Source organism: Schistocerca gregaria, unplaced genomic scaffold (assembly GCF_023897955.1).
Source record: "Schistocerca gregaria isolate iqSchGreg1 unplaced genomic scaffold, iqSchGreg1.2 ptg000180l, whole genome shotgun sequence".
Taxonomy (NCBI): Eukaryota; Metazoa; Arthropoda; class Insecta; order Orthoptera; family Acrididae; genus Schistocerca; species Schistocerca gregaria.
This window is the reverse complement of record NW_026061730.1, coordinates 11,263,776-11,278,409: the sequence shown is the minus strand read 5'-3', so window position 1 is coordinate 11,278,409 and position 14,634 is coordinate 11,263,776. Positions and strand designations below refer to the sequence as shown.

General features: G+C 49.6%; 8 non-coding genes across 8 annotated transcripts; all 8 read left to right on the top strand.

Moving 5' to 3' along the window:
- The first annotated feature begins 2,808 nt into the window (after positions 1-2,808).
- On the top strand, positions 2,809-2,884 carry Trnat-agu (transfer RNA threonine (anticodon AGU)). Its single transcript has one exon. It is a non-coding gene; the product is annotated as a tRNA-Thr (tRNA).
- A 2,857-nt stretch (positions 2,885-5,741) lies between these two features.
- On the top strand, positions 5,742-5,815 carry Trnat-agu (transfer RNA threonine (anticodon AGU)). Its single transcript has one exon. It is a non-coding gene; the product is annotated as a tRNA-Thr (tRNA).
- Positions 5,816-7,201: 1,386 nt separating this feature from the next.
- Trnat-agu (transfer RNA threonine (anticodon AGU)) lies at positions 7,202-7,275 on the top strand. The gene has a single exon. It is a non-coding gene; the product is annotated as a tRNA-Thr (tRNA).
- Positions 7,276-8,661: 1,386 nt separating this feature from the next.
- On the top strand, positions 8,662-8,735 carry Trnat-agu (transfer RNA threonine (anticodon AGU)). Its single transcript has one exon. It is a non-coding gene; the product is annotated as a tRNA-Thr (tRNA).
- A 1,386-nt stretch (positions 8,736-10,121) lies between these two features.
- Trnat-agu (transfer RNA threonine (anticodon AGU)) lies at positions 10,122-10,195 on the top strand. The gene has a single exon. It is a non-coding gene; the product is annotated as a tRNA-Thr (tRNA).
- A 1,398-nt stretch (positions 10,196-11,593) lies between these two features.
- Trnat-agu (transfer RNA threonine (anticodon AGU)) lies at positions 11,594-11,667 on the top strand. The gene has a single exon. It is a non-coding gene; the product is annotated as a tRNA-Thr (tRNA).
- A 1,399-nt stretch (positions 11,668-13,066) lies between these two features.
- Trnat-agu (transfer RNA threonine (anticodon AGU)) lies at positions 13,067-13,140 on the top strand. Its single transcript has one exon. It is a non-coding gene; the product is annotated as a tRNA-Thr (tRNA).
- Positions 13,141-14,475: 1,335 nt separating this feature from the next.
- Positions 14,476-14,549, top strand: Trnat-agu (transfer RNA threonine (anticodon AGU)). Its single transcript has one exon. It is a non-coding gene; the product is annotated as a tRNA-Thr (tRNA).
- The last annotated feature ends 85 nt before the right edge of the window (positions 14,550-14,634 follow it).

Sequence of the window (14,634 nt, the reverse complement as noted above, 5' to 3'; positions counted from 1 at the left end):
CAAGTGGAATAATTCCCAACCGGCAGAGGTGTGTAGGCAGATACAAGCGAACGATTAGCATCCACAATTGCGCCGATTTCACGTAAATCCCACTGCACGTTGCCATTCTTTGCGTGTAGTCGGCTGCTACTGGTGTTGCTGGTTGTGACTGCTGATAACAGATGCCGTAGCAATCAATTCATGGAGTGAGATGTATGTTTTGCGATAGTCTGTCTCTGACAAGGAAGCACAGGTGATATAGGTGCGAACACAGGAAGCTTGCAGCCCCTCGCTGCCTGCAGACACAGAGCAGCCACACTAGAAGAGCGGCCTAAGCAGTAGGCGAAATGTGCTCATTCGCTTTGGCGCGACGTCGAACTATAAATAAGGCTGTCACTAGCGTGAGCGTCGTGTAAAGTCGGAAAAGTCATCTGCATGGGTGATTGCCAAGTTTGGGGAGCGTTTCGTAGTACGATCAGTGCAATGGGGACGCGGAAACTTGCTGTGTCCCAGTGTTTCGCAGTTGGACGACAAGAGTTTTACACAGTAGCAAAGAGCGAGGCACTGAGTTGGCATGAACAATGGAGAGCACAATGGGGCTCGAGATGTGCTTGTTACCTCAGGTGCTGTGTGATTGTGGACAAGGAGTGAAATGGACCAATTTGTGACCGCCCTTTCAATTTAAGACGTTCAAAACAGACGGAATTTGCATTCGTAATACCAGAGCATCGAAACTACTTGGAACTCTTGTGTATATGAACGTGTCCGCGCCTTTGTATTCTGGTACCTTCGCCGCTACAAACCAACCAACCATCGTGTCCGTGCACATCAGAGTCGCAAAGAATGGAGAATAGCCAGGCTTGGTCGTGTGTGTAGCTGTAGCTCAGTTGGCAGATCGTTCGCTTAGCGTGTGGACGGTCTCGGGTTGAAGCCCCGGCTCCTCCATGTTTTGTGGTCGGTGCATGGTAAGTGTTTGTCGGGGCGAACATAAACGCACGCAAGAAGTTGCAAAACCAGCGTCACAGACTGATATGATGTATACTGTCATAAGGAGAGCAAGATGTAAGTGTGGGGACCGGCTGTTATCGTGGTGTCATCGAGTGCAGATCTGTCTTAGGTATCACGGCTTAACGTCATTGAAGTCTAGAGGTGGACAACACGTTCGTCTTACTCAGAGCGGTGTCTGAACTCTATTTTCGACGTTATGCGTGCCACTTTCATTGTGGCCAACTACGATTCGATACAGAATGCACGAAACCTGAAAGACACCCTCACTGATACATAGAGAGTAGTGTTTGTCTGCGGAATAATGGGAGTGCAAGGGTCTGTGACGTTGATATGACTGTATGTAGCACTACTAGTTAGCGGGGGGGTGGGCGTAGCTCAGATGGTAGAGCGCTCGCTTAGTGTGCGAGAGGTACTGGGATCGATACCCAGCGCTTCCAGAATTTTTAACACACCTACATGCGCACCTTGCCATGCAAGTGGAATAATTCCCAACCGGCAGAGGTGTGTAGGCAGATACAAGCGAACGATTAGCATCCACAATTGCGCCGATTTCACGTAAATCCCACTGCACGTTGCCATTCTTTGCGTGTAGTCGGCTGCTACTGGTGTTGCTGGTTGTGACTGCTGATAACAGATGCCGTAGCAATCAATTCATGGAGTGAGATGTATGTTTTGCGATAGTCTGTCTCTGACAAGGAAGCACAGGTGATATAGGTGCGAACACAGGAAGCTTGCAGCCCCTCGCTGCCTGCAGACACAGAGCAGCCACACTAGAAGAGCGGCCTAAGCAGTAGGCGAAATGTGCTCATTCGCTTTGGCGCGACGTCGAACTATAAATAAGGCTGTCACTAGCGTGAGCGTCGTGTAAAGTCGGAAAAGTCATCTGCATGGGTGATTGCCAAGTTTGGGGAGCGTTTCGTAGTACGATCAGTGCAATGGGGACGCGGAAACTTGCTGTGTCCCAGTGTTTCGCAGTTGGACGACAAGAGTTTTACACAGTAGCAAAGAGCGAGGCACTGAGTTGGCATGAACAATGGAGAGCACAATGGGGCTCGAGATGTGCTTGTTACCTCAGGTGCTGTGTGATTGTGGACAAGGAGTGAAATGGACCAATTTGTGACCGCCCTTTCAATTTAAGACGTTCAAAACAGACGGAATTTGCATTCGTAATACCAGAGCATCGAAACTACTTGGAACTCTTGTGTATATGAACGTGTCCGCGCCTTTGTATTCTGGTACCTTCGCCGCTACAAACCAACCAACCATCGTGTCCGTGCACATCAGAGTCGCAAAGAATGGAGAATAGCCAGGCTTGGTCGTGTGTGTAGCTGTAGCTCAGTTGGCAGATCGTTCGCTTAGCGTGTGGACGGTCTCGGGTTGAAGCCCCGGCTCCTCCATGTTTTGTGGTCGGTGCATGGTAAGTGTTTGTCGGGGCGAACATAAACGCACGCAAGAAGTTGCAAAACCAGCGTCACAGACTGATATGATGTATACTGTCATAAGGAGAGCAAGATGTAAGTGTGGGGACCGGCTGTTATCGTGGTGTCATCGAGTGCAGATCTGTCTTAGGTATCACGGCTTAACGTCATTGAAGTCTAGAGGTGGACAACACGTTCGTCTTACTCAGAGCGGTGTCTGAACTCTATTTTCGACGTTATGCGTGCCACTTTCATTGTGGCCAACTACGATTCGATACAGAATGCACGAAACCTGAAAGACACCCTCACTGATACATAGAGAGTAGTGTTTGTCTGCGGAATAATGGGAGTGCAAGGGTCTGTGACGTTGATATGACTGTATGTAGCACTACTAGTTATCGGGGGAGTGGGCGTAGCTCAGATGGTAGAGCGCTCGCTTAGTGTGCGAGAGGTACTGGGATCGATACCCAGCGCCTCCAGAATTTTTAACACACCTACATGCGCACCTTGCCATGCAAGTGGAATAATTCCCAACCGGCAGAGGTGTGTAGGCAGATACAAGCGAACGATTAGCATCCACAATTGCGCCGATTTCACGTAAATCCCACTGCACGTTGCCATTCTTTGCGTGTAGTCGGCTGCTACTGGTGTTGCTGGTTGTGACTGCTGATAACAGATGCCGTAGCAATCAATTCATGGAGTGAGATGTATGTTTTGCGATAGTCTGTCTCTGACAAGGAAGCACAGGTGATATAGGTGCGAACACAGGAAGCTTGCAGCCCCTCGCTGCCTGCAGACACAGAGCAGCCACACTAGAAGAGCGGCATAAGCAGTAGGCGAAATGTGCTCATTCGCTTTGGCGCGACGTCGAACTATAAATAAGGCTGTCACTAGCGTGAGCGTTGCGTGAGCGTCGTGTAAAGTCGGAAAAGTCATCTGCATGGGTGATTGCCAAGTTTGGGGAGCGTTTCGTAGTACGATCAGTGCAATGGGGACGCGGAAACTTGCTGTGTCCCAGTGTTTTGCAGTTGGACGACAAGAGTTTTACACAGTAGCAAAGAGCGAGGCACTGAGTTGGCATGAACAATGGAGAGCACAATGGGGCTCGAGATGTGCTTGTTACCTCAGGTGCTGTGTGATTGTGGACAAGGAGTGAAATGGACCAATTTGTGACCGCCCTTTCAATTTAAGACGTTCAAAACAGACGGAATTTGCATTCGTAATACCAGAGCATCGGAACTACTTGGAACTCTTGTGTATATGAACGTGTCCGCGCCTTTGTATTCTGGTACCTTCGCCGCTACAAACCAACCAACCATCGTGTCCGTGCACATCAGAGTCGCAAAGAATGGAGAATAGCCAGGCTTGGTCGTGTGTGTAGCTGTAGCTCAGTTGGCAGATCGTTCGCTTAGCGTGTGAACGGTCTCGGGTTCAAGCCCCGGCTCCTCCATGTTTTGTGGTCAGTGCATGGTAAGTGTTGGTCGCGCCGAACATAAACGCACGCAAGAAGTTGCAAAACCAGCGTCACAGACTGATATGATGTATACTGTCATAAGGAGAGCAAGATGTAAGTGTGGGGACCGGCTGTTATCGTGGTGTCATCGAGTGCAGATCTGTCTTAGGTATCACGGCTTAACGTCATTGAAGTCTAGAGGTGGACAACACGTTCGTCTTACTCAGAGCGGTGTCTGAACTCTATTTTCGACGTTATGCGTGCCACTTTCATTGTGGCCAACTACGATTCGATACAGAATGCACGAAACCTGAAAGACACCCTCACTGATACATAGAGAGTAGTGTTTGTCTGCGGAATAATGGGAGTGCAAGGGTCTGTGACGTTGATATGACTGTATGTAGCACTGCTAGTTATCGGGGGGGTGGGCGTAGCTCAGATGGTAGAGCGCTCGCTTAGTGTGTGAGAGGTACTGGGATCGATACCCAGCGCCTCCAGAATTTTTAACACACCTACATGCGCACCTTGCCATGCAAGTGGAATAATTCCCAACCGGCAGAGGTGTGTAGGCAGATACAAGCGAACGATTAGCATCCACAATTGCGCCGATTTCACGTAAATCCCACTGCACGTTGCCATTCTTTGCGTGTAGTCGGCTGCTACTGGTGTTGCTGGTTGTGACTGCTGATAACAGATGCCGTAGCAATCAATTCATGGAGTGAGATGTATGTTTTGCGATAGTCTGTCTCTGACAAGGAAGCACAGGTGATATAGGTGCGAACACAGGAAGCTTGCAGCCCCTCGCTGCCTGCAGACACAGAGCAGCCACACTAGAAGAGCGGCCTAAGCAGTAGGCGAAATGTGCTCATTCGCTTTGGCGCGACGTCGAACTATAAATAAGGCTGTCACTAGCGTGAGCGTCGTGTAAAGTCGGAAAAGTCATCTGCATGGGTGATTGCCAAGTTTGGGGTGCGTTTCGTAGTACGATCAGTGCAATGGGGACGCGGAAACTTGCTGTGTCCCAGTGTTTTGCAGTTGGACGACAAGAGTTTTACACAGTAGCAAAGAGCGAGGCACTGAGTTGGCATGAACAATGGAGAGCACAATGGGGCTCGAGATGTGCTTGTTACCTCAGGTGCTGTGTGATTGTGGACAAGGAGTGAAATGGACCAATTTGTGACCGCCCTTTCAATTTAAGACGTTCAAAACAGACGGAATTTGCATTCGTAATACCAGAGCATCGGAACTACTTGGAACTCTTGTGTATATGAACGTGTCCGCGCCTTTGTATTCTGGTACCTTCGCCGCTACAAACCAACCAACCATCGTGTCCGTGCACATCAGAGTCGCAAAGAATGGAGAACAGCCAGGCTTGGTCGTGTGTGTAGCTGTAGCTCAGTTGGCAGATCGTTCGCTTAGCGTGTGAACGGTCTCGGGTTCAAGCCCCGGCTCCTCCATGTTTTGTGGTCAGTGCATGGTAAGTGTTGGTCGCGGCGAACATAAACGCACGCAAGAAGTTGCAAAACCAGCGTCACAGACTGATATGATGTATACTGTCATAAGGAGAGCAAGATGTAAGTGTGGGGACCGGCTGTTATCGTGGTGTTATCGAGTGCAGATCTGTCTTAGGTATCACGGCTTAACGTCATTGAAGTCTAGAGGTGGACAACACGTTCGTCTTACTCAGAGCGGTGTCTGAACTCTATTTTCGGCGTTATGCGTGCCACTTTCATTGTGGCCAACTACGATTCGATACAGAATGCACGAAACCTGAAAGACACCCTCACTGATACATAGAGAGTAGTGTTTGTCTGCGGAATAATGGGAGTGCAAGGGTCTGTGACGTTGATATGACTGTATGTAGCACTACTAGTTATCGGGGGGGTGGGCGTAGCTCAGATGGTAGAGCGCTCGCTTAGTGTGCGAGAGGTACTGGGATCGATACCCAGCGCCTCCAGAATTTTTAACACACCTACATGCGCACCTTGCCATGCAAGTGGAATAATTCCCAACCGGCAGAGGTGTGTAGGCAGATACAAGCGAACGATTAGCATCCACAATTGCGCCGATTTCACGTAAATCCCACTGCACGTTGGCATTCTTTGCGTGCAGTCGGCTGCTACTGGTGTTGCTGGTTGTGACTGCTGATAACAGATGCCGTAGCAATCAATTTATGGAGTGAGTTGTATGTTTTGCGATAGTCTGTCTCTGACAAGGAAGCACAGGTGATATAGGTGCGAACACAGGAAGCTTGCAGCCCCTCGCTGCCTGCAGACACAGAGCAGCCACACTAGAAGAGCGGCCTAAGCAGTAGGCGAAATGTGCTCATTCGCTTTGGCGCGACGTCGAACTATAAATAAGGCTGTCACTAGCGTGAGCGTCGTGTAAAGTCGGAAAAGTCATCTGCATGGGTGATTGCCAAGTTTGGGGAGCGTTTCGTAGTACGATCAGTGCAATGGGGACGCGGAAACTTGCTGTGTCCCAGTGTTTTGCAGTTGGACGACAAGAGTTTTACACAGTAGCAAAGAGCGAGGCACTGAGTTGGCATGAACAATGGAGAGCACAATGGGGCTCGAGATGTGCTTGTTACCTCAGGTGCTGTGTGATTGTGGACAAGGAGTGAAATGGACCAATTTGTGACCGCCCTTTCAATTTAAGACGTTCAAAACAGACGGAATTTGCATTCGTAATACCAGAGCATCGGAACTACTTGGAACTCTTGTGTATATGAACGTGTCCGCGCCTTTGTATTCTGGTACCTTCGCCGCTACAAACCAACCAACCATCGTGTCCGTGCACATCAGAGTCGCAAAGAATGGAGAACAGCCAGGCTTGGTCGTGTGTGTAGCTGTAGCTCAGTTGGCAGATCGTTCGCTTAGCGTGTGAACGGTCTCGGGTTCAAGCCCCGGCTCCTCCATGTTTTGTGGTCAGTGCATGGTAAGTGTTGGTCGCGGCGAACATAAACGCACGCAAGAAGTTGCAAAACCAGCGTCACAGACTGATATGATGTATACTGTCATAAGGAGAGCAAGATGTAAGTGTGGGGACCGGCTGTTATCGTGGTGTTATCGAGTGCAGATCTGTCTTAGGTATCACGGCTTAACGTCATTGAAGTCTAGAGGTGGACAACACGTTCGTCTTACTCAGAGCGGTGTCTGAACTCTATTTTCGGCGTTATGCGTGCCACTTTCATTGTGGCCAACTACGATTCGATACAGAATGCACGAAACCTGAAAGACACCCTCACTGATACATAGAGAGTAGTGTTTGTCTGCGGAATAATGGGAGTGCAAGGGTCTGTGACGTTGATATGACTGTATGTAGCACTACTAGTTATCGGGGGGGTGGGCGTAGCTCAGATGGTAGAGCGCTCGCTTAGTGTGCGAGAGGTACTGGGATCGATACCCAGCGCCTCCAGAATTTTTAACACACCTACATGCGCACCTTGCCATGCAAGTGGAATAATTCCCAACCGGCAGAGGTGTGTAGGCAGATACAAGCGAACGATTAGCATCCACAATTGCGCCGATTTCACGTAAATCCCACTGCACGTTGGCATTCTTTGCGTGCAGTCGGCTGCTACTGGTGTTGCTGGTTGTGACTGCTGATAACAGATGCCGTAGCAATCAATTTATGGAGTGAGTTGTATGTTTTGCGATAGTCTGTCTCTGACAAGGAAGCACAGGTGATATAGGTGCGAACACAGGAAGCTTGCAGCCCCTCGCTGCCTGCAGACACAGAGCAGCCACACTAGAAGAGCGGCCTAAGCAGTAGGCGAAATGTGCTCATTCGCTTTGGCGCGACGTCGAACTATAAATAAGGCTGTCACTAGCGTGAGCGTCGTGTAATGTCGGAAAAGTCATCTGCATGGGTGATTGCCAAGTTTGGGGAGCGTTTCGTAGTACGATCAGTGCAATGGGGACGCGGAAACTTGCTGTGTCCCAGTGTTTTGCAGTTGGACGACAAGAGTTTTACACAGTAGCAAAGAGCGAGGCAGTGAGTTGGCATGAACAATGGAGAGCACAATGGGGCTCGAGATGTGCTTGTTACCTCAGGTGCTGTGTGATTGTGGACAAGGAGTGAAATGGACCAATTTGTGACCGCCCTTTCAATTTAAGACGTTCAAAACAGACGGAATTTGCATTCGTAATACCAGAGCATCGGAACTACTTGGAACTCTTGTGTATATGGACGTGTCCGCGCCTTTGTATTCTGGTACCTTCGCCGCTACAAACCAACCAACCATCGTGTCCGTGCACATCAGAGTCGCAAAGAATGGAGAATAGCCAGGCTTGGTCGTGTGTGTAGCTGTAGCTCAGTTGGCAGATCGTTCGCTTAGCGTGTGAACGGTCTCGGGTTCAAGCCCCGGCTCCTCCATGTTTTGTGGTCAGTGCATGGTAAGTGTTGGTCGCGGCGAACATAAACGCACGCAAGAAGTTGCAAAACCAGCGTCACAGACTGATATGATGTATACTGTCATAAGGAGAGCAAGATGTAAGTGTGGGGACCGGCTGTTATCGTGGTGTCATCGAGTGCAGATCTGTCTTAGGTATCACGGCTTAACGTCATTGAAGTCTAGAGGTGGACAACACGTTCGTCTTACTCAGAGCGGTGTCTGAACTCTATTTTCGACGTTATGCGTGCCACTTTCATTGTGGCCAACTACGATTCGATACAGAATGCACGAAACCTGAAAGACACCCTCACTGATACATAGAGAGTAGTGTTTGTCTGCGGAATAATGGGAGTGCAAGGGTCTGTGACGTTGATATGACTGTATGTAGCACTGCTAGTTATCGGGGGGGTGGGCGTAGCTCAGATGGTAGAGCGCTCGCTTAGTGTGCGAGAGGTACTGGGATCGATACCCAGCGCCTCCAGAATTTTTAACACACCTACATGCGCACCTTGCCATGCAAGTGGAATAATTCCCAACCGGCAGAGGTGTGTAGGCAGATACAAGCGAACGATTAGCATCCACAATTGCGCCGATTTCACGTAAATCCCACTGCACGTTGCCATTCTTTGCGTGTAGTCGGCTGCTACTGGTGTTGCTGGTTGTGACTGCTGATAACAGATGCCGTAGCAATCAATTCATGGAGTGAGATGTATGTTTTGCGATAGTCTGTCTCTGACAAGGAAGCACAGGTGATATAGGTGCGAACACAGGAAGCTTGCAGCCCCTCGCTGCCTGCAGACACAGAGCAGCCACACTAGAAGAGCGGCATAAGCAGTAGGCGAAATGTGCTCATTCGCTTTGGCGCGACGTCGAACTATAAATAAGGCTGTCACTAGCGTGAGCGTCGTGTAAAGTCGGAAAAGTCATCTGCATGGGTGATTGCCAAGTTTGGGGAGCGTTTCGTAGTACGATCAGTGCAATGGGGACGCGGAAACTTGCTGTGTCCCAGTGTTTTGCAGTTGGACGACAAGAGTTTTACACAGTAGCAAAGAGCGAGGCACTGAGTTGGCATGAACAATGGAGAGCACAATGGGGCTCGAGATGTGCTTGTTACCTCAGGTGCTGTGTGATTGTGGACAAGGAGTGAAATGGACCAATTTGTGACCGCCCTTTCAATTTAAGACGTTCAAAACAGACGGAATTTGCATTCGTAATACCAGAGCATCGGAACTACTTGGAACTCTTGTGTATATGAACGTGTCCGCGCCTTTGTATTCTGGTACCTTCGCCGCTACAAACCAACCAACCATCGTGTCCGTGCACATCAGAGTCGCAAAGAATGGAGAACAGCCAGGCTTGGTCGTGTGTGTAGCTGTAGCTCAGTTGGCAGATCGTTCGCTTAGCGTGTGAACGGTCTCGGGTTCAAGCCCCGGCTTCTCCATGTTTTGTGGTCAGTGCATGGTAAGTGTTGGTCGCGGCGAACATAAACGCACGCAAGAAGTTGCAAAACCAGCGTCACAGACTGATATGATGTATACTGTCATAAGGAGAGCAAGATGTAAGTGTGGGGACCGGCTGTTATCGTGGTGTTATCGAGTGCAGATCTGTCTTAGGTATCACGGCTTAACGTCATTGAAGTCTAGAGGTGGACAACACGTTCGTCTTACTCAGAGCGGTGTCTGAACTCTATTTTCGGCGTTATGCGTGCCACTTTCATTGTGGCCAACTACGATTCGATACAGAATGCACGAAACCTGAAAGACACCCTCACTGATACATAGAGAGTAGTGTTTGTCTGCGGAATAATGGGAGTGCAAGGGTCTGTGACGTTGATATGACTGTATGTAGCACTACTAGTTATCGGGGGGGTGGGCGTAGCTCAGATGGTAGAGCGCTCGCTTAGTGTGCGAGAGGTACTGGGATCGATACCCAGCGCCTCCAGAATTTTTAACACACCTACATGCGCACCTTGCCATGCAAGTGGAATAATTCCCAACCGGCAGAGGTGTGTAGGCAGATACAAGCGAACGATTAGCATCCACAATTGCGCCGATTTCACGTAAATCCCACTGCACGTTGCCATTCTTTGCGTGCAGTCGGCTGCTACTGGTGTTGCTGGTTGTGACTGCTGATAACAGATGCCGTAGCAATCAATTTATGGAGTGAGTTGTATGTTTTGCGATAGTCTGTCTCTGACAAGGAAGCACAGGTGATATAGGTGCGAACACAGGAAGCTTGCAGCCCCTCGCTGCCTGCAGACACAGAGCAGCCACACTAGAAGAGCGGCCTAAGCAGTAGGCGAAATGTGCTCATTCGCTTTGGCGCGACGTCGAACTATAAATAAGGCTGTCACTAGCGTGAGCGTTGCGTGAGCGTCGTGTAAAGTCGGAAAAGTCATCTGCATGGGTGATTGCCAAGTTTGGGGAGCGTTTCGTAGTACGATCAGTGCAATGGGGACGCGGAAACTTGCTGTGTCCCAGTGTTTTGCAGTTGGACGACAAGAGTTTTACACAGTAGCAAAGAGCGAGGCACTGAGTTGGCATGAACAATGGAGAGCACAATGGGGCTCGAGATGTGCTTGTTACCTCAGGTGCTGTGTGATTGTGGACAAGGAGTGAAATGGACCAATTTGTGACCGCCCTTTCAATTTAAGACGTTCAAAACAGACGGAATTTGCATTCGTAATACCAGAGCATCGGAACTACTTGGAACTCTTGTGTTTATGAACGTGTCCGCGCCTTTGTATTCTGGTACCTTCACCGCTACAAACCAACCAACCATCGTGTCCGTGCACATCAGAGTCGCAAAGAATGGAGAACAGCCAGGCTTGGTCGTGTGTGTAGCTGTAGCTCAGTTGGCAGATCGTTCGCTTAGCGTGTGAACGGTCTCGGGTTCAAGCCCCGGCTCCTCCATGTTTTGTGGTCAGTGCATGGTAAGTGTTGGTCGCGGCGAACATAAACGCACGCAAGAAGTTGCAAAACCAGCGTCACAGACTGATATGATGTATACTGTCATAAGGAGAGCAAGATGTAAGTGTGGGGACCGGCTGTTATCGTGGTGTTATCGAGTGCAGATCTGTCTTAGGTATCACGGCTTAACGTCATTGAAGTCTAGAGGTGGACAACACGTTCGTCTTACTCAGAGCGGTGTCTGAACTCTATTTTCGACGTTATGCGTGCCACTTTCATTGTGGCCAACTACGATTCGATACAGAATGCACGAAACCTGAAAGACACCCTCAGTGATACATAGAGAGTAGTGTTTGTCTGCGGAATAATGGGAGTGCAAGGGTCTGTGACGTTGATATGACTGTATGTAGCACTACTAGTTATCGGGGGGGGTGGGCGTAGCTCAGATGGTAGAGCGCTCGCTTAGTGTGCGAGAGGTACTGGGATCGATACCCAGCGCCTCCAGAATTTTTAACACACCTACATGCGCACCTTGCCATGCAAGTGGAATAATTCCCAACCGGCAGAGGTGTGTAGGCAGATACAAGCGAACGATTAGCATCCACAATTGCGCCGATTTCACGTAAATCCCACTGCACGTTGCCATTCTTTGCGTGTAGTCGGCTGCTACTGGTGTTGCTGGTTGTGACTGCTGATAACAGATGCCGTAGCAATCAATTCATGGAGTGAGATGTATGTTTTGCGATAGTCTGTCTCTGACAAGGAAGCACAGGTGATATAGGTGCGAACACAGGAAGCTTGCAGCCCCTCGCTGCCTGCAGACACACAGCAGCCACACTAGAAGAGCGGCATAAGCAGTAGGCGAAATGTGCTCATTCGCTTTGGCGCGACGTCGAACTATAAATAAGGCTGTCACTAGCGTGAGCGTTGCGTGAGCGTCGTGTAAAGTCGGAAAAGTCATCTGCATGGGTGATTGCCAAGTTTGGGGAGCGTTTCGTAGTACGATCAGTGCAATGGGGACGCGGAAACTTGCTGTGTCCCAGTGTTTTGCAGTTGGACGACAAGAGTTTTACACAGTAGCAAAGAGCGAGGCACTGAGTTGGCATGAACAATGGAGAGCACAATGGGGCTCGAGATGTGCTTGTTACCTCAGGTGCTGTGTGATTGTGGACAAGGAGTGAAATGGACCAATTTGTGACCGCCCTTTCAATTTAAGACGTTCAAAACAGACGGAATTTGCATTCGTAATACCAGAGCATCGGAACTACTTGGAACTCTTGTGTATATGAACGTGTCCGCGCCTTTGTATTCTGGTACCTTCGCCGCTACAAACCAACCAACCATCGTGTCCGTGCACATCAGAGTCGCAAAGAATGGAGAATAGCCAGGCTTGGTCGTGTGTGTAGCTGTAGCTCAGTTGGCAGATCGTTCGCTTAGCGTGTGAACGGTCTCGGGTTCAAGCCCCGGCTCCTCCATGTTTTGTGGTCAGTGCATGGTAAGTGTTGGTCGCGGCGAACATAAACGCACGCAAGAAGTTGCAAAACCAGCGTCACAGACTGATATGATGTATACTGTCATAAGGAGAGCAAGATGTAAGTGTGGGGACCGGCTGTTATCGTGGTGTTATCGAGTGCAGATCTGTCTTAGGTATCACGGCTTAACGTCATTGAAGTCTAGAGGTGGACAACACGTTCGTCTTACTCAGAGCGGTGTCTGAACTCTATTTTCGACGTTATGCGTGCCACTTTCATTGTGGCCAACTACGATTCGATACAGAATGCACGAAACCTGAAAGACACCCTCACTGATACATGGAGAGTAGTGTTTGTCTGCGGAATAATGGGAGTGCAAGGGTCTGTGACGTTGATATGACTGTATGTAGCACTACTAGTTATCGGGGGGGGGTGGGCGTAGCTCAGATGGTAGAGCGCTCGCTTAGTGTGCGAGAGGTACTGGGATCGATACCCAGCGCCTCCAGAATTTTTAACACACCTACATGCGCACCTTGCCATGCAAGTGGAATAATTCCCAACCGGCAGAGGTGTGTAGGCCCACTGCACGTTGGCATTCTTTGCGTGCAGTCGGCTGCTACTGGTGTTGCTGGTTGTGACTGCTGATAACAGATGCCGTAGCAATCAATTTATGGAGTGAGTTGTATGTTTTGCGATAGTCTGTCTCTGACAAGGAAGCACAGGTGATATAGGTGCGAACACAGGAAGCTTGCAGCCCCTCGCTGCCTGCAGACACAGAGCAGCCACACTAGAAGAGCGGCCTAAGCAGTAGGCGAAATGTGCTCATTCGCTTTGGCGCGACGTCGAACTATAAATAAGGCTGTCACTAGCGTGAGCGTCGTGTAAAGTCGGAAAAGTCATCTGCATGGGTGATTGCCAAGTTTGGGGAGCGTTTCGTAGTACGATCAGTGCAATGGGGACGCGGAAACTTGCTGTGTCCCAGTGTTTTGCAGTTGGACGACAAGAGTTTTACACAGTAGCAAAGAGCGAGGCACTGAGTTGGCATGAACAATGGAGAGCACAATGGGGCTCGAGATGTGCTTGTTACCTCAGGTGCTGTGTGATTGTGGACAAGGAGTGAAATGGACCAATTTGTGACCGCCCTTTCAATTTAAGACGTTCAAAACAGACGGAATTTGCATTCGTAATACCAGAGCATCGGAACTACTTGGAACTCTTGTGTATATGAACGTGTCCGCGCCTTTGTATTCTGGTACCTTCGCCGCTACAAACCAACCAACCATCGTGTCCGTGCACATCAGAGTCGCAAAGAATGGAGAATAGCCAGGCTTGGTCGTGTGTGTAGCTGTAGCTCAGTTGGCAGATCGTTCGCTTAGCGTGTGGACGGTCTCGGGTTGAAGCCCCGGCTCCTCCATGTTTTGTGGTCGGTGCATGGTAAGTGTTTGTCGGGGCGAACATAAACGCACGCAAGAAGTTGCAAAACCAGCGTCACAGACTGATATGATGTATACTGTCATAAGGAGAGCAAGATGTAAGTGTGGGGACCGGCTGTTATCGTGGTGTCATCGAGTGCAGATCTGTCTTAGGTATCACTGCTTAACGTCATTGAAGTCTAGAGGTGGACAACACGTTCGTCTTACTCAGAGCGGTGTCTGAACTCTATTTTCGACGTTATGCGTGCCACTTTCATTGTGGCCAACTACGATTCGATACAGAATGCACGAAACCTGAAAGACACCCTCACTGATACATAGAGAGTAGTGTTTGTCTGCGGAATAATGGGAGTGCAAGGGTCTGTGACGTAGATATGACTGTATGTAGCACTACTAGTTATCGGGGGGGTGGGCGTAGCTCAGATGGTAGAGCGCTCGCTTAGTGTGCGAGAGGTACTGGGATCGATACCCAGCGCCTCCAGAATTTTTAACACACCTACATGCGCACCTTGCCATGCAAGTGGAATAATTCCCAACCGGCAGAGGTGTGTAGGCAGATACAAGCG